This window comes from Anolis sagrei, chromosome 2, assembly GCF_037176765.1.
Source record: "Anolis sagrei isolate rAnoSag1 chromosome 2, rAnoSag1.mat, whole genome shotgun sequence".
Taxonomy (NCBI): domain Eukaryota; kingdom Metazoa; phylum Chordata; class Lepidosauria; order Squamata; family Dactyloidae; genus Anolis; species Anolis sagrei.
The window spans coordinates 104,581,250-104,601,357 of NC_090022.1; the positions used below are offsets into that span (position 1 = coordinate 104,581,250).

A 20,108-nucleotide genomic window follows, 5' to 3' on the forward strand; every position below is an offset into this window, starting at 1 on the left:
ACTCAACAAAGAAAACAGGACCAAGTCTTTTCAGCCTGCTTCACTATTACAGTTTGTTCTTGGGGATACAGCATAATAAATCTTTCACATTCTAGTTGTTTCTGAAGACACAGCTATACACTTGTTTTTAAAATACTAGGGGTTTTGTTTAATTGATCAGCCAGGCAGAAATATTAACTTCTTCAATTATTTAGATTGATTCTAGTTCATTAGCAATCACCGCCTACTTAAGGCCTAGCAATATGAAATACATACAGCTATGAAATTATGCTATTAACGAATTCTTTACAACTCCCTATGTGCAATGTAATTCAAGTTAGCATAACCACTGTTTGTACAAGGCACACGGCATGTAAACAACATGGCTCTCTGTAATTACACAAGAGATAGATGTGGCAATCCAAACTGGAACAAGGACTGCTGTTCTGCTTTCCTGGAAAAAGACATGGCAGCTTATTAAACGAATAAATTAAAGAAGCCATCATATAAATAGGCTCTCTGCGATTCTGACTCTCTCCTCTTCTGAAAACAGCCTCTCGGCCTATCACTACTTTATGAATTGTGTCTGAACTTTATAGAAAACTGGGGAGCAGCTTAAAATACAAGGCTTGCATTGCAATGAGAAAGGATTTAGGATGTTTTGTGCGTTCATAAATATGCCCTTTGGATTTCGGGTATCATCTTTCAATAAAGAAAACATAATATAATTTATTCATGTTTGTAGATATATGCTGTTTCACCCCTCCTTCTGTTAACACTTGTAAAATGTCCACACAAATAGAGTTAGCACACAATTAGTACCTAAGGACGTGTTTTCTTTTCAAAACATGGACTTCACTATAATAGAACTGATCAAAGGACAGCATGATAATGTTTTGTGTTACAATCACTGAGCGGAGTGGTCCGCTGTGCCAAGCCAAGTTATACCAAATCATTCCATGTGCTGGACTTCACACAGATTAATACTACCATCTGAAGTGCCATTTGCCAGTGATACACAGTAGTTGGACCTGCCTTCATTCACAGTGTATAAACCAAGGGTTCTTCTAAGTGAGTTCCTATCACCAATCTCTTTCACACAAAAATTCAAAACTCCCAAACATTTGATTCCACATGTAATCCTCCCATGTTTATCCACTCATTCCTCCATCTTTTCCTCTTCTTCCCTCTAAACGTCTTTTAAAGTATAAAAACAAAATAGCTGTACAATCGTTTTACCATCTTATCACATTGAGAAATTTCCCAGTCATAGGACACTTCACCCTCTTTTCAAGTATGGAGAGCCACGGAGCTCATCACATGTCCCAGGGTTGAAAAGAGGCAGAAATGTTCTGAAAGGGCCAGCAATTGTGTTCAGAGCTCCTACCTCTTATTGCACTTTACTCCCATGTTTACAACTGAAAAACAGGTAGGATGGGAACCACCAAAAGTTTCCCATCCTGTTTCATTGCCCATCAGCAGTCTCACATATCCTATGGAGTTTGATGCAGAATCATAAGATCCCATGGAAAGAAATGGTCTCTTGTATCCTATGATCAAGGGTCTGGAGAACAAGCCCTATGAGGAGCGGCTTAGGGAACTGGGCATGTTTAGCTTGAAGAAGAGAAAGCTGAGAGGAGATATGATAGCCATGTATAAATATGTGAGAGGAAGCCACAGGGAGGAGGGAGCAAGCTTGTTTTCTGCTTCCTTGGAGACTAGGACGCAGAACAATGGCTTCAAACTACAAGAGAGGAGATTCCATCTGAACATTAGGAAGAACTTCCTGACTGTGAGAGCCGTTCAGCAGTGGAACTCCCTGCCCCGGAGTGTGGTGGAGGCTCCTTCTTTGGAAGCTTTTAAGCAGAGGCTGGATGGCCATTTGTCAGGGGTGATTTGAATGCAATATTCCTGCTTCTTGGCAGGGGGTTGGACTGGATGGCCCATGAGGTCTCTTCCAACTCTTTGATTCTATGATTCTATGATTCTATGGGGTTTGATGCAGAACCATAAGATCCCATGGAAATAAATGGTTTTAACCTGGATTACTGTCTCTTGTATCCTATGAGGTCTGGGGCAGAACCATAGGATCCCATGGAATGAAGTGGTTTTAATCTGGATCACTGTCTCTTGTATCCTATGGGGTTTGGGGTAGAACAGTAGGATCCCATGGAATGAAGTTGTTTTAATCTGGATCACTGTCTCTTGTGTCCTATGGAGTTTGGGGCAGAACAATAGGATCCCATGGAAAAAAGTATTTTTAAACTAGTTTCAGTTTCCTTTAATGTAAGGAGCTTTGGGCAGGGCAGGGGATCTCTTGGTTTTCAGATATTGTAGTTTCTCCTGATTGAAAAAAGTAATACTGACCGTGTGATGAATGTAAGATAAATGCATTTCCTGCTCTTTAGTTTCGACATGTAAGTGTGATGGGGAGGCACAACTCGAAATGGGGCTGCTGATGATATAAGAGGGGCGATTCTCTCCTCTTAAAGGGATGGTCATGCATGATTTCCTCCTTTCAATTTGATGAGGTGGTTAGACTTGGATTTTAAAAACTGTCTAAAACAAGTGTCAAATTCAAAGCCCATGGGCCGGATCCAGCCCACCATGCCATTTTATGTGGTCCTCTAGATGCATGACCACAGCTCCTGTATTCCTTATCATTTGGAGTTATGACTAGAGTTGTAATACAGTAACATCTAGAGGCTGCAGTTTGTTCTGGTTTTTTTTAAGGATACTGGGGTATGGATTTAGAAACAAGGCTTGTGGGTATGATGTCTGACTTTCAAATGTCCTTTAATCTTTCCCCAACCTCAGAGCCACGAGTGTTATTGGGTTGCAATCCCAATCATTTCCAGTTAACAAAGCAGATAATAATAAAAATTAATGGGAGCAGTCATTCAATAAAATCTGGGGACCCAAACTAGGTAAAAACCAAAGAGCACCCACCACTATGTGTCCACAGATTCTCTGTCAATGGATTAAATGGCCCTTTGAAGGCAACCATAAGACGGATGTGGCCCTCAACAAAAATAAGTGTGACATCCCTGGTCTAGAAGCACTCCAGGAAAAAAAATCAGTAGGAGAAATGATATTACAAAAATTGTGGAAGGAAATTTAAGCAGATGCCATGGGAAAGATGTATTGATACCACAGCTGGGGTTATGGGAACTGCAAACTTAAATGTAATGAGAGAGTTTCCAGATTTGAAAGTCTCCGAACTGAATCTTTTCTGAACTAGTAACTGCAGGTTCAAATGGGTGAAATAATGTTACAGTTACTAGTTCAGATCCAGTACCTTTAGGGTATTTGATTCCAGGACACTCAAAAAGTCCCTAGACAACATCTGCAATTTAATATTTTTACAGTTAATTTCCCATCAAATAGCCCCAAACTATGTAAAAACTGCTCCAAAGAGGGATTTGTTTAACTCATCCCCAACTTTCCTCAAAATGGATGAAAACAGGCCAAAACCCAAACTGGAAGTGAAATCACTTTTGGTTCTAGAAAAACATACCAGGAGAATGTGTAGATGAAAATTGGCTTGCCTTCGCAGTTGCTCAAACTTGGTTTAAAATATAATGGATCACCAGGGTCTTTTCTGAATAGCTTCTTATATATCATGTTGCTTCCACTCTTGAAATTTGGAAGGCAGCTCACTGATTAATTTTGGGTAACCATGTAATGCTGTTCTGGTTCAGTATAGCACCGAACCTCAGAAAATGGCAATATCACATTTGGGTGCAGCAGTATCCAGTTCCTGTCATAACGTTTCCCACCCAATTGCACGAAGACATATATAGACATCTCTATAAGACATTCACAGTAATAATGGGATCAATTTTCAATTGCTAGCACAATATATGTTAACAGTTGGAAAGACTTTGAAATGTACACGCCTGCTAAAGTAAAGTTGCTCAGTTAATTTAATGAACTCATTCTTGAAGCTTTCTGACCTAAAATTGGATGGAACCATGTCTCATGACTTCATTATAAAGGCCAAGTGAAATGTCCCACCTGGCATTGGCACAAAAGGAGAGGAGAGGACAGGCAGCGGGGTGAATCTGGCGATACTTTCCTCGTCACATGGGGGAAGTGTTGTCCAAGCACCAATGCCCTGTGCTGGCTCCATAACAGCCAGCATAACACGAGAAGCCTCTCGTGTTGTGAGCAAAGCCTTTGGTGATGATTTCTCCCTAGTTGGAGGTGGGTCCTCAGCCAGAAGTCACATGATGTCATGTGATGGCCAGTGTGGTGCTCTGTCCTGAAGCCAGTGTAAAAGCATCCTAGCACACTTTGTTAGGTAAGTGTGATGAGGAAGATAGTATCACAGACTTGAAAGAGGTTACAAGCCCCATTATTTAGCAACACATTACTTAAGCACATATGAAGAATGGCCACCCAACCTATGTTTAAAGACTTCTGAAAAAGAATAATCTGCCATGATTCCACACAATCCATTCTACGGTCAAACAGCTCTTATTATGAGGAAGATCTTCCTAAATTTGTGCAATCTCTTTGCATATAATTTCAGTCTCCTTTCTATTCCAGTCTTTGGAGAAGCAAAAATCAAGTTTGCTTCACCTTCTATATGACATCCCTCTATTTTTTTAAAGATGCCTATTGTATCACCTTCCTGACTTCTATTCTCCAAGGTAAACATACCCACTCCTTAAGTAATTTCTCAAAAGGCTTTGTTTCTAGACCTTTGATCGGCTTAGCCACCCTTTCTTAGACACGTTCCAGCTTGTTTATATCTTTCTTGAACTATGGTGTGTCTAAAATTGGGCATAGCATTCCAGATGAGATCTTACCATACCAGAACACTATTATTTCCCTCACTCTGGATACTAAAATTCTGTTGTTGCAGCTTAGAATTGTATTAAGTTTTTAGCCACTGAATCATATTGTTGACTTATGTTTGACTTTTGGTTTCCCAGAACCCCTGGATCCTTCTCACGTGCTTTAACAATCAGACAGTCACTCTAGTTAAACAGCTCTCAGCACTAGAAGAATGGGAAAATATCCAATCACATTTATAGTTTATGACACATCTCCCTGTCATTATATTATTTACAAGAGACTAAGTGGCACTGCCCTAAGGTAACTTTTATGACATTAAATCTAGCCAAGCTAAAATCCAGTTTCATAATTACTGCACAATCTGCAACAATAGCTGGTAATTATAAGCATACAGGATTTGGAATATATACGCAACAGAGGTGAGAAACCTATATGAGACAGGAAAGATTACAATGCACATTTTCTTCCTATGTGTCCATAATACTGTGGAGCACCTTATCAAAGAGAGAGACAATTGCAAGAATGCTAAATTGTCATATTCATAGAAGAGTGATAAGCTTAGTTTGACAGTCATCAAACAATCCAACAATTCACAAAGAGAATGCACTACAAGATGGAATTAGACACTTAAATGACAGACTATTACGAATGTGAAGTTTTTCAGAGGCACAGATGTCTGATGTATGAACTTTGGCAAGACTTGTCATGTAGCCATCAGAGTGATGAAGTGATTTAATTTGAATGGACTGTTTCTTGGTAGGGCAAAACACTTCTTTATGAAAGTCTTAATGCCATATCATCTGTTGCAAAGTGAATAGGCAATTCCACTTCAATAATTCCCTTTGAAAATAATATACATGGAATTCATTCTCTCCTGCCTGGTCAATTACTTGCTTTATCCAATCCCATTTTAAACCGAATGTTGGTCTAATTTTATAGCATTCCAAATATGAGCCAGTGAGATTTTATATCTGCATGAAAAGAAAGGAAGCATCAGGAGTTCCCCCATAGCATTCATCTACAAGAAAAAAATAGGCTGTAACCCAAAGAAAAATTGGCTCTTTGTTGAATATTTGTTCAAAAAGAACTGTCAAAAGTTTTGAAAATAGTGCCACAATACTCCTTAGCATTTGAGTTCTTTACACTAGATTCAAAACAAATGATCACTTACACCCCTAGATGGTACTAAAGTAGCCAGGGGCAAATAATGACAAGTCTCCTGCATCTTTAATAGTTCTGTAGAAGTGGGAATTTCACAAGCTACCCCTGATATTGAAGGTGCAAGAGCCCTGCTTTGTTTTACCCCTACCCATCCTATCTGAAGCAGTCTTTTGAGATGACTGCAACAAATTATCTGCTGTATGCATGGTTTTCCATTCAGACTAGAAGATTCCACCTGTTCCTTGAATGCCAATTAAGCAGAGCAACCAATAAAACTTGGTAGACATCCTTGGTATTGCCCATCTTTTCATTTCCTCCTCTTTCAGCAACAAATTCAGAGTTCCTGCTACTGGATAAAACAGCGAGCAATAATGCAGCCAAACATTTGAGAAAAGGGAACAAAAATGATGGCTCAACTAGGGTATAGCTAAGGCATCTGGAATTATGTGAAGCCTTCCTTAAGGCCCTTCCAGAGAGCCGCTTAATCCAGAGTAAGAAAGGGCTTAAAAATCCTAGTATTTTAATGAAAGTCCACACATAGAGCTACTAGTCCCAGGAAATGGTCTCACAGCATCCAGAAAGATTTGGTTAATGCAGATTGAATGGAACTGCAAAAGGTATGGGACATTCACTGGACATTTTGTTTCAATTTCTTTCTCAGAGGTACACTGGACCCCATAGGCATTTTGCCAATGTTTATGAGCACTAATGCGCTGATGCAGATATAACAAAGTACACACAAGGAGATTTCCTCTCATCTCTTCTCACCCTCCTGATACCTTAAGGTTTGCCTTCTTGAATCCCATTTCCCTTTGGAGTCACTTTCCTGCCCTGCTGGTGCCTACTATTTAAATTCAAGCTTTGTTTTCTTTCAGAAAAATGAGAACAAAGGAATGGTTGGAGAGAGTTCTTTTGGGAATTACTTTTCTCTCATCCTTCCATTTAGCTACCTTTGTGTCTGTGGCTCCATTTGTTTACATCCCTCACCAGCTGTTTCAGGATTTTAAAATGAAGATAAACTCTTAGCAGTCTACACCAGTGTACCACTAGGCAGTCTCATTTTTTGGGAGTGTTGGAATATACAGTGCTTTGTAGCAGCACATTTTTCACTTGATACCTGATTTTATGTGAACCATTTGATCACATGTTTTTATGCAGTCCCATGATCAACCTTACATTTTTGGTCTGCGTTTTCTAGCCATTTCCCTTTTATCCCATTTTCTTCTGGGTTTGGGGGCCTTGGACAACTGTATATGGGGAACATAAAATAAGGAACTCTATGGGGACAAAACATAGGTTTCGATTTTTGTGAGTGTGGGGAAGTCCTCATAGTCTCACATGGGCAGATGCAGCCCTGTAGCCTTTAACAGTTGTCTACCCCTGACTTATAAGATATTGGCTCCAATTTGCAGTTGCTTTTTGGTTCGGAGTGTTAACTAGGATAAAATACCCAGGATTCAGGAGATACAAGTTCCAAAAGCTAGATGTCTTTAAGAATCATGCACCTAAATTATTTAATGCTGGCCCCTTTACTATGACACTTTTAAATGGGCATTTAGTTTCCAAAGCAGTATTTGTGTAAAGAAATAGATTGGTGGACCTCCTAAGCCACAGCACTGAACTTTTACTGTCTGCTCATTGCTAAGCATTTATGTTTAATCAAACCAAACTATAGTTTTAGCCAATGTAATGCTTTGTATGTGCATACATAGCATTATTTACTATGCAATGCGCTATAATTACAAGATGGAAGTTCATTCCAAATGTTTGCCCTGATAACCTGAAAATACTAAACCAATTCCATAGAAAACTGAGGGCAGTTCACCCATCACAAGTATTGCTATAGTAAAACTGAAATATTATAACTCCACTAAAGTTCTTTTTTATAGGGTTTTAGCTACTGCAAAACTTTCTGAGGTCATTGCGGGCACACAGTATGCATGTTCATATTTGCATTCACCTTGAATTTGTTTTGAATACTTTATTAGCGGTTATCTGATTGCTTCAACCTTATTCTGGGGCTCATCAACCCATGGTGAACAAAGGTGAGAAGGGTTATACTCTCAGCATGGGGCACCTGGAAATTTGGGTATCTGTTAAATTATTCAGATGAACTAAAAAACCAACATCAGCCCAACCTGTGTAAAATGAAAACACCTACTCAAGGTTGTTGGAGTTTTCAAAAGATTTTCCCTCTAGTTACTGAAGAGAAAAATAGCATATGAACGCCAACTGCTCCAGAGGTGCCCTTTTTGATTTCTAGAAAACCATTTATTTTGTTCTCCCTAGTACTCTTGCTTTGACATTTGAATTCAAAGGTCCTACTTACTAACAATTGTTCGTAAGTCTACGAGACTTCCAAATTACTCACTTTCAAAAACTCAACACATTTATTTTATTCTTTTGTCCCATGAAGTCCAGAAATCTTTCCTCTAGGTTTGGAGGGAATGTGGTGGATATAGCATACCTTGATCTGAGTACAGCGTTTGACAAGGTTTCCCATGATATTCTTGCAAACAAGCTACTAAAATATTGACTAGACAATGCTACTGTTAGCTGCATTTTTAATTGTGTGATCAGTCGAACCTAAAGAAGGTTCATCAATAGTTCTTCATCCTGAATGGAAGTAACTAGTGTGGTGCCACAGAGTTCTGCCCTGGGCCCAGTGCTATTCAACATTTTTATCAGTGTTGTGAATGATGGAATAGAGGGCATAGTACTCTGTTCTGTTTGGTCAGACCTTACCTGGGATATTGTGTCTAGTTCTGAGTACTACAGTTCATAAAGAATATTGACTATCTGGAACTTGTCCAGAGGAAGGCAACTAAAATGGTAAAATATCAGGAAACCATATCTATGAGATACAGCTCAGGGAGCTGGGTATGTTTAGCCTGGAGAAGAGCAGGTTAAGTGGTGACATGATAGTCATGTTTAAATATATTAAAGAATGTCATATTGTTTTCTGCTATTTCAGATACTAGGTCACAGAGCAGTGAATTCAAACTCCTGGAAAAAAGGTTCCACTTAAACATTAGGAAGAACTTTCTGATAATAAGAGCTGCTTGATACTGAAATACACTGCCTTGGAGTGTGACAGAATCTCCTTTTCTCAAGGCTTTTAACCAGAGCCTGAATTACCATCTGCTGTGAGTATTTTGATTGTGCATTCCTACATGGCCTGGTTGGACTGGATGGCCCTTGTGGTCTCTTTCAGCCTTATGATTCTATGCTTCTGTTGGAATTATGCTGCAGTTTACCGGCAATGAAAATATTTATATCTCGTACTCTAAACATTCCACCTATAAGAGTCACCCTATCACAAGATAACATAACTTTTTAGAGAAGATGATAATGTTTGGTAAATGGAAAGAAGGTGGACTGATTGATCAAGAAATCCACAGCCCTAAGTTTGCAATATCAGAGTAGGAGCAGCTGGTGGCAGCTGATCTTGGACGTCTCCTATTCATAGCATAAATCAAAGTCAGTTTGACAAGAAATAACAGTAATTTTACTGTAGTGTTACAAGTCTCTCGTGAGACACAGCTGCTAAATATTATCACTATTGGAGTAGCAACCATTTCCCTTCATAACACTGATGCAATTTTGCGATTCTTCAAGCAGTTGCTTGGAATACCATTCCAACTTCAAACTTGGATCTGATCTTGGGGTAGATGACAAATGCTACCAAGAATCACCTACTATCTCCCGCCACAAAAAAACCCCCCACCTTTCTATTAATCTTTGTACTTTATTCCTGAAAGTTTCACATTTCCCTTCTCCATACCTGGGAACTATAACTAACACAATTCCATCCCTTTTTGGACAGCTTTATCTGGATAGGTTTGCCAATTTTCAGATACAATAGAGCAAAACCACACATTCCTGATCATCTGGAATAATCCCATGCAAGTATTATATAGAATTGTAGCCTTCAATTCATGCAAGGGATTTGCACTATTCTGTGGGAAATTGTAACCTGCTAGTCTCCCTTCCTCTATGAACAGTTCACCCCAATGGAATGTGATAAACTGCTTTAGAAACTAACCTCAAGTTCAAAAGCAGTTCACAATGTGACATACAGGAGTATGCTGTTTAAGAAGAACAAGCCTAAAGCTTGCATGGACTGACAAAACTACTTTCATGATTCTTTGGATCTTCGCCCTCATTTCTAACATATAATGAATCAAACAGCACCTCGTAGTACTCCAGGGCATTGCGAAGGGAGAACAGAGCTCCCTTTATCATACATAATACAAAGACCAGATGACAAATGCTTTCTCTGTGAATTGTACTATTTGTCCTCCATTCCACCAACACCCTGTACCAAAAATATGTAAGTGTATTACATATTTGTTTTCCTTCAGGCAAAGCATCCACTGTGATAAGAGCATAAAGGATTACAAAGCAATACAAATATGTTTCACTTTCATCTCCTTGAGCTTTGTTCAGATACAGTAAATGCAAGAGGATGTTGCCTTTATGCTTGACTTGGGTATTGAAAAAATATTGAGAGATAACAAAACTGCTGAGCTTGCATTGGGAACTTTAATTTTTCACCTTGAGGGAGGAGGGGAGAGAGGGATGGGGAGAGAGAGAGAGAGAGAGGGAGAGAGAGAGGGAGGGAGGGAGGGAGGGAGGGAGGCTGCCTGAGTGCATTATGCCTTGGGAAGCAATAAGCTCACTACCTCAAAGCATCTACTGGAATCCCACGAAAGAGGTTTCTAGTGAATCAGCACATTCTCCCTCAAAGTCAGATGCATAATTGGTTTAACTATTGTTTTCCTGATGTTGCATTCTTTGAAAATGAAGGCCTTATTCAGGGATAAAGTCAGAATGCAATTTGTTTGTTTGTTTTTAAAAAGAAGCCTTCTAAGGATTGTGTCTGTTGGTATAGGAGAATTATACTATATTATCCAAACAGAGTTATGCACATTATGTAAATTTTGATTTTCAAGGACTACTTCATGATCAGACATCTTTTGTACACTTGAAATAGCTTGCAAACTGTCACGTGTAAAACACTCTGACAGGTTTCTACTTTGGAAGAAATCTTCAGTGCAGTTTGAGCTTGGGATAAAGAAGGAATCTGTGAACAGTATCTGGAATACAGGTGAAGAAACAAGACCAGAGTGCCATCAAGATGGCAGAAATTATTAATAAGAAAAAAGTTATGTGAGGCTGACCCTGTTTGCCAGAGCCTATGAGGAAGGTCAAGATCCTGCTCCATCTTATCGTCTCTCCTGCTGACCTAGGGCCTTTCCAGACAGGCTCAAAATGCAAGACCTGTCTCACTTTTTACCTGAGGCATCCGAATGATACCTCAGGTGAAAGCGAATTAATGCAGAATAACCTGGGTTTTCCCAGTTTACTCCGCATTAATCAAACATTGCTAAAGTTCTGGATGTTAAGATAAGGTCCAGGTCTTTACAGGTGTAGGCTCTGTGGGGACCAATTTCTGGCGATGCTTCCACAGTCCCGTGGATCAGTCCCTACAGCCACCCCACTTCTTCAGGCTCCCAAAAGCCTGGATGAGCAGGAGCACCCAACTCCTCCCCTCCCTTCCTTCCCCCATTACTCCCTCAAAACTTACCATAGGTGACTGCAGGCAACAAAGAGTCCTCTGCAGAGTCCTCTTGATACTTGGAAATGACCAGTCAAGAGGTGGAGGGGAGAGGAGGGATTTCCCTTGACTGAGATTTCCCTCCTCTCCCTCCTGATGCATAATTTCCTAGAATCAGGAGGAGTTTCTGGAGGGGCCTGTGCTACCAGCAGGCCCCCTCAGGTAAGTTTTGTGGGAGGAATGGGGGCAGGAAGGGAGGGGAGGAGGTGGGCACCCTCCTGCTCATCCAGGCTTTTGGGAGCCTGAAGAAGTGGGGTGGTTGAAGGGGCTGACACATGGGACTGCAGAAGCATCCCCAGAAATCGGTCCCCACAGGGCCTACAGCTATAAAGACCTCGACCTTATCTTAACATTTGGACCTTTAGTAGTGTTTGATCTACCTTTGGTGGATCTGGGATGACATCTAGCCACCCACCGAGGAAAAGCCTGAGGTTCTGGGAAGAGGTGGAAAGCCTCCTCTTTGGTTTTAGGTTCATGTAGAATGGACGTTAATTGAGTGCAAACTTTTTTTAGCACTTTAATCTCAGTTTTCAGCAATTGAAACAACCAGAAGACAAGAGAGAAATGCAAGAGGAAGAGAAAAATTCCAGGACATTTTAATGCAGCAGAAAAATTGGGATGATAGCGGATTAATTAGGAGAGTCCCTGCCAAACTGAGACAGCTGGGGGATATGAGATACCTAAGCTTTTGAGAACATCAAGAGAGCAAAGTTTTGAGTTTATGGGCAGAAGGAGGAAACTCCTTATTCCCCTAGCTTTTAGTTCTTACATTACTGCTTAATGCTCCCTGCTCAGTTTTTACTTGTAGCATTTCTTAATTTTAAAGGACCACAAACAGCCCTGCTTATTAGTCAAACACAATCAATGACATACAAGACACAAGTAGCAGCAGGCTTGGGGAAAAGCCAGGTTTTTCAGTAGAAGAAATCATTGGGGTGGAAAATCCCTGAAGGGAAGAAACCGCCTAAGGAGGACCTGAATCTACTCAGGAGCCAGCAGACTACATGTTGAAGGGATGAGAATGAGAGATCACAAAGGAAAGAGTAGAAAACTATTGATCAGGGACAAATTAAACATCAATGCTTTAAAATTGAATTGTTTTCCCTTTTTTATTATTTATGTTGTCTTAGAAGTATTTAGTGATAAAAGGCTAGTTGCAGATATTTAAAATAACATTCCAAAATGGGAAATTCCAAGCTGATATTTATAAACCACAATTAGTATTTACTTTTCAATAAGCCCCACATGTCTCCAAGTCACTTTTTCTCCCTTACACTTAGTGGGGGTTTCCAGGCATCGCTGACAGTTCTGTATCACATGCTGAACAATCAGTGCTTAAATTCAAACTGTTCTTCATTCCCAATTCAATATCAGACATTTTGCTGCTAGGCTTCTGTGCACTGCAGGAAATGGGTAACACAAACTGCTTACTACTGAGTAATAAGTTGCCAACCAGCATTTAGAAAGCAAATACAATAAATAAATATGAAGTGGACCTACACTGATGCTATTATGTTTTTGCAAACAGCCACTGTACACACTGCATTAAAGTTTTGGTGAGTAGCTTATAAAGAGAATCTGTCAATTAAAGAACCAAGAAAAACTCTACATTAGAAACATTTCTGTTCTAATTTTAAATCCTATAAAACATCTGCTGCCTTTTGGGGTCCACATGTGCTGGATTATTAGATTTGCAGGAAATACTTTAGTACTGAGCACCATATGCACAGAAATCATAAGTTGGCTTATTGAGCCATTAGTAAAACTCTAGAAGCCGCTGTAAAGCAATATGATTATTAAGACCAATTTTAAAAATGACAAAATACAGAGCAAGTGAATTTCTACTTTGGCCTGGTAGGTGTGGAAAGTCTAAAATTGGGAGCTGTTCTTATTAGTTGGATTCAAAAAGAGAGGGAGAGCTGAGAAAGGAGAAAAGCTGCCGTTGCCACAGATAAAGATTGCATTCTTCTCCCCTTGAATGAAGATTTGTCTCCAAAGGTGCTTGCTGAGCAGCACACACAAAATATTTCTATAGTCAGCTTCTGCATTGGCACCTCATTAGATGAATATAACATTTAGGACACCGAATATGTGATCAATTTAATATATAGTGTGTTTCAAAACTTGAAATTGCTACATCTCTGCAACCACAACTACCCATGAATGAAATTCTTACCACTTGAAATGTTGGGGCATAGAGTACATCAGTGGCCATATTGTATTCACACAAGCAAACACACATAGTTTGAGTTGCAATTGTGATTTCATTTTTTTTTTGTTATTGGTCTTATATAACCCAGAAGAGGTGTACATACCTTTGAGATCTCCACAGTTTTTCATTCTGGGTGTGAGTCAAAATATGGTAGTGCCCAGATAGAGCGGAAAATCCATAGCGAGACTGAGTTGAAATCCCAAACCATGGACTTCTCATTAGTATTCAGAAGGAATTTAGGAGACAGTTGAAAGATTAAGGTATAGTACCATTTCTACAGGGTGAGGCAGAATAACTTCCTTTTTTAAAATGTGCACCATTCAGTCGGTTGAAGATGTAGTGGAGCGCTAGTGGTCTCATTCGAGAGGCGGGAGTATAAAGTTTTGTCCTAACCCAGTTCAGTTGCCATCATGCGTTGGAACAGTGAGGAGCATGCTTTTGCCGTTGAGGCCTACTTTCCGAGCGGATTTGGAGTGACCAGCCCGCTCTCCAGATTTGGCCCCTTGTGATTTTTTTCTATGGGGTTTTTTGAAATCCCGTGTTTATGTGAACCATCCCAGGACCCTACAAGATTTGAAGGCCAACATCCAGGAAGAAATTGCCAACATAACGCCTGCTATGCTTGCAAGAGTCATGACAAACGTCAGAAATCGGTTTACTCAGTGTATGGAGAATGGGGGATGTCACCTACCTAATTTGATCTTCAAAACTACTTACAACAAAGCTTTCACCTTGTCGTGGTGAGGGGGCTTGCGTGTTCCAATGAACCTGCGGGCACAACAACTGGAGTCGTGCACTCCCAGGTGTGGCCTCAGGGGAAGTTCCAAACCAAGCACAGTTCGAAGACCCGAAGACCTCAATGGCGGAGCAGGCGGAGGATAACATGGCACATGTTACAACGGCTGTGAAGGTGGAAGAAGGCTGCAACAGATTGAGAAGCCACGGTCATCTTGGTAAACTATGCCATCCGAGGAACCTTGCTCTGTGAAGACTGTGTGTTAATCAGTGTGCACTGACCTCTACACATTAAAAAAATTCACGCACAGGCATCTTCCAAGGGGGAAAAAAACCAACAAAAGTCCCATGGCAATCGACGAGTGGTGACGGGGGCAGGACTGTGAAATCTGGAAGCCTCTAGTCACAGACTGGCACATGGGCGGTGGATACGGACTCAGTCGTTCTACCTCAAGGTCCGAGGCAGTTGAGTAGTTCAGCAGCTGTATCCACGACTGAGCAGCCCTTCTGAGGATCCACTCTGCTCACCCCATACAGGGAAGCGGCTAGAAAAGGTGCCCTAAACATAATCTGCCTCTCTTATCCCTGACTGGACTGTCCAGTGGGGTCACCACCCTGCAGCCAAAAAAGAAAAATGAACTTCGGAACATGGAACGTACAGACACTGATGGACAACACTGACAGTGAACACCCCGAACTCAGAACTGCTATCATTGCAAGGGAGCTGGGATGCTTTAACATCGACATAGCAGCCCTTCAGGAGACCCAGAGAGCAGGAGAGGGACAGCTGAAAGAAGAAAAAGAAGGCTACAACTTCTTCTGGAAGGGACTGCCTGAAGACCACCAAAGAATGCACGGAGTTGGCTTTGCTATCAGAAATGATCTGGTGAAACATCTGACCAAAGCACCCATTGGCATCAACGAACAACTCTCAACCATCTGAATTGATCTTGCCAAAAACCAACAGGCAACCATCATAAGTGCCTATGGACCAACACTAGATGCTGATGAAGACAGCAAGGAAAAATTTTACTGTCAGCTGAACACCGTCCTATCGGAGATACCTAAGGAGGACAAAACCATCCTCCTGGGGGACTTTAATGCAAGAGTCAGGCGAGACTTCGACCTGTGGCCAGGGACCATAGGAAAAGATGAGGTTGGAAACAGCAACTCGAATGGCATTCTGCTTCTCACAAATGTGTGGAACACAACCTTGTCATCGCCAACACGCTCTTCTGCCAGAAAAACAAGTTCAAGACATCATGGAAGCACCCCTGGACAAAGCATTGGCATCTCTTAGACTACGTAATCACACGAGCCAGAGACCAACATGAAGTGCTCCTCACAAGAGCAATGACAGGTGCTGATGACTGCTGGACAGATCACAGGCTAATCCAATCCACGATGGCTATTAAGATTGCCCCCAAGGGCAGACTCCAAGGAAGAAATACAAGGCACAAAATGAACACCCAAGCCCTTCAGGAGACCTCCAAATGAGCCCATCTCCAAACAGCACTCAAGGACCATCTACCCATAGAACACCCTGAAAATGTTGAGGAACATTGGAACAAACTGAAGACCTCCATCATCACAGCCTGCGAAGAAACTATTGGATATCAAACCAAAAAACATCAAGATTGGTTTGATGAAAATGACAACGAGATCCAATAGCTAATTGACAAGAAAATGAAATCCTTCCAAACATGGCAGAGAGACATCAACTGTGCTGCTAAGAAAAATATCTATGCCAGTGCAAAAGCTGAGGTCCAAAGAAGGACAAGAGAACTCAAGAACACCTGGTGGACAAAGAAGGCTGAAAAAATTCAACACCTGGCAGATACCCTTGCTGCTCAGGGATTTTTCAAAGCCACAAAGGTCATCTATGGACCAAGAAACCATGGCATACAGCCTCTACGCTCATCACATGGAACCAAACTCCTGAAGGACCAAAAATCAATTGCATTACGTTAGAAAGAACACTACCAAAGCCTCCTGAACCGCAGCTCCAATGTGGCCAAAGAGGTCCTCTCACAAATCCCGCAACAACAAACCAGGGATGAGCTTGCAGCACTGCCTAATTTGGGAAAAGTCAGCAATGCCATCAGCCAACACAAAAAAATAACAAAGCCAGCGGACCTGATGGGATCCCTGCTTTAATCTTTAAAGAGGGTAGACCTGAGCCTACACACCAACTCCACCATCTCATAGAAAAAGTATGGGTCACCAAGAAAATCCCAGCAGATTTCAAGGATGCCACCATCATCACCCTCTTCAAAAAAGGGGAAAGAACAGACTGCGGAAACTATCGAGGTATCTCCCTCCTAACCTCCTCTCAGAAGACACCCTCCCAGAATCCCAGAATGGCTTCTGCCCCTCCAGAGGAACTGTGGACATGATCTTCACTGCACAACAGCTCCAAGAATAATGCAGGGAACAAAATCAACCTCTGTACATGGCATTCATCAACCTCACAAAGGCATTCAACACAGTGAATCACAGGGCTCTCTGGACTATCCTCCAAAAAATTGGGTGCCCAAACAAATTTGTGAATATCCTGCGGCTCCTCCATGATGACATGATGGCAACAGTCTTGGACAGCAATGGCTCCCAAAGTGACCCATTTAAGGTGGAATCAGGTGTCAAACAGGGATCTGTTATTGCCCCAACCTTATTTTCCATCTTCATCGCTATGGTACTTCATCTTATTGACAGGAAGCTTCCCACCGGAGTGGAAGTCATCTATCAGACAGATGTCAAGCTATTCAACCTCAGCAGACTGAAAGCCAAAACCAAGGTTACAAAAACATCTTTTATAGAACTCCAGTATGCTGATGACAACATCATCTGTGTGCATTCAGAAGAAGACCTACAAGCCACTCTAAACACCTTTGCAGAAGCATACGAGCAGCTTGGCCTGTCATTGAACATTGATAAAACCAAAGTGCTCTTCCAGCAGTCACCAGCCAACCCCTCTCCAATGCCAGAGATACAGCTTAATGGTGTAACTTTAGAAAATGTTGACCATTTCCGCTACCTTGGCAGCCATGTCTCCACAAAAGTCAACATTGACACTGAAATTCAACACCACCTGAGCTCTGTGAGTGTGGCATTTTTCTGAATGAAGCAGAGAGTGTTTGAGCACCGGGACATCCGTAGGGATACTAAGGTGCTTGTTTATAAAGCTGTTGTCCTCCCAACCCTGCTATATGCCTGCGAGACATGGAAAGTTTACAGACATCACATGTAACTCCTGGAACGATTCCATCAGCACTGCCTCCGGAAAATCCTGCAAATCTCTTGGGAAGACAAGCGGACAAATGTCAGCATGCTGGAAGAAGCAAAGACCACCAGCATTGAAGTGATGGTCCTCCACCATCAACTCCGCTGGACTGACCATGTTGTCCGGATGCCCGACCACAGTCTCCCAAAGCAGTTGCTCTATTCCAAACTCAAGAATGAAAAATGGAATGTTGGTAGACAGGAAAAGAGATTTAAAGAGGGCTCAAAGCCAACATTAAAAACTCTGGCATAGACACTGAGAACTGGAAAGGCCTAGCCCTTGAACGCTCCAGTTGGTGGTCAGCTGTGACCAGCAATGCTGCAGAATTTTAAGAGGCACAAATGGAGGGCAAAAGAGAGAAACGTGCTAAGAGGAAGGCGCATTAAGCCAACCGGGACCGCCTTCCACCTGTAAACTGATGCCCTCACTGCAGGAGAAGATGGAGATCAAGAATAGGGCTCCACAACCACCTACGGATCCACCCCCACGATACCACTCTTGGAGGACCATCATCCTCGGACTACGAGGGATTGCCTAAGTAAGTAACATTATAAAAATAAAGATTTCTGATTCATACAATGGGTTTTATTAAGTTTTGAAAAAGGAAGTTATGCTGCCTCACCCTGAATTTACTCGGAACAAAGGCCCACTGAATTCAATGGAAGTTGTTATTGTGTGCCTTCAAGTAATTTCAGATTTATGGCAACCCTGTGTCAAACCTATCTCAGGGTTTCCTGAAGCTGAATGTGTGTGAGTCACCAAAGGTCACCCATGGCCAAGTGGGAATCAAACCCTGGTCTCAAGAATTGTAATGTAATGCTTAAACCACTATACCTTACCAGCATTCTTCAGCGGGATGTAATTCACAATATTCAAATAGCAAGCAACCAAATAAAAGAATAAGTTTATTTTCTAAAATACACCAAGGGGAAAAAAAAGACAATAGACTTCTGCCCCTCTGAACCTCAGCTGCTGGTCAAATCTTGGTTTTGGCTGCAGCAATTACATTAGAGTCAGTAGAACTCACTCCATTGTAATTGCTACAGTTTAAAACTGTGGTTCTCAACCTTTTGTTCTCCAGATCTTTCTTTAAAAAAATTCAGTTCTAATAATTCCTGAATTTTGGCCATACTGGTTGGGACTTCTGGGAGTTGAAGTGCAGAACTTCTGAGAACCAAAGGTTGCAAACCAACAATTGAGCAGGTCTTATTATTCAGGCATGCTTTTGGCTACTGATCAGCGGCTGAGGATGGATCTTTCACAAAATCATTGGGGTGTATTTTTCCTTGATATATTTAGATAATTAAACATTAATTTTGTGTCCATTTTTAAATACTTTTTATATGTTGTTTTAATAGTATAATGTAATTGCTTTAATGGTATCTATTTTAATTTACATCATGAGCAATTTTGGGCCCCAGCACTAGAAAAAAGACAGGAAATAAAGAAATCAATTTTCTCAAGAGCAAGCCCCATTGAACCCAATAGGACTTACTTCTAAGTAAAATCATGTTGCTAATAAGATTGGACTTTCCTGAGTACAAAACATAATGAAGATTATACAAATAACTGTCAGGACAAAGAAGCCTTAATAGTTGTTCATTATGTTTTTAAATTTAAAAGTAGCGGTTACTTAGGGTCCTTTAAGCATTGTAGCACTATAATTCTACTTTAACTGACAAAGCAATACCCTGTGAAATTCTGGGACTTGCAGAATTGTCAGTCATAGAGATTTTCTGCTGGTTCCAACCAAACTAAACATCCCAGGATTCAATGGGATGTAGCCATGGTAGCTAAAGTGGATCACAGTGCTGTAGTATGAAAGACCCTTGTTACCTTACGAGATGCAATATTCCCTGCATCTTCTCCCTGTTTCTCCATGTTGCCAAAATGGAGTCCCACATGATGCAGGACAACTTCTGACAGGACTCTGTGAGGTTCCGTTTTGGCAATGTGGAGAAGCGGAGCCCAGAGTATCATTGGAGGAGTCGGATAACAAAATTATTATTTTTAATTATTTAAATACATCAAGGAACAATTAGACTCCAAATATTTTCTGAAAGTCCCATCTTCCACAGCTGGTCAGTAATCCAAAGCCTGCTTGAAACGTGAGGAGAGAATGCTTCTGGAACATTCAGCCTGGAAAAATCACCGCAACCCTGCTTGAATAATAAGACCTAACTGAAGAACACGGGGAAAGGACAGGAAACTACGTGGAATAGGAGGCCATCCCAGAAGACAGAGAAATATGGTAGGGAATGAAGGAGAATAGTTCTCTCAGTTTTCCCCCTGCCTGTCTTTTCCCCCATCTCCCCCCC

The 20,108-nt window shown here is 41.2% G+C and overlaps 1 protein-coding gene across 1 annotated transcript in view; it reads right to left on the reverse strand.

Annotated features, from left to right (window-relative positions):
* DOCK2 (dedicator of cytokinesis 2) overlaps positions 1 to 20,108 on the reverse strand; it is a 343,321-nt gene that overhangs the window by 86,544 nt on the left and 236,669 nt on the right. The gene's annotated exons all lie outside the window — the stretch shown is intronic.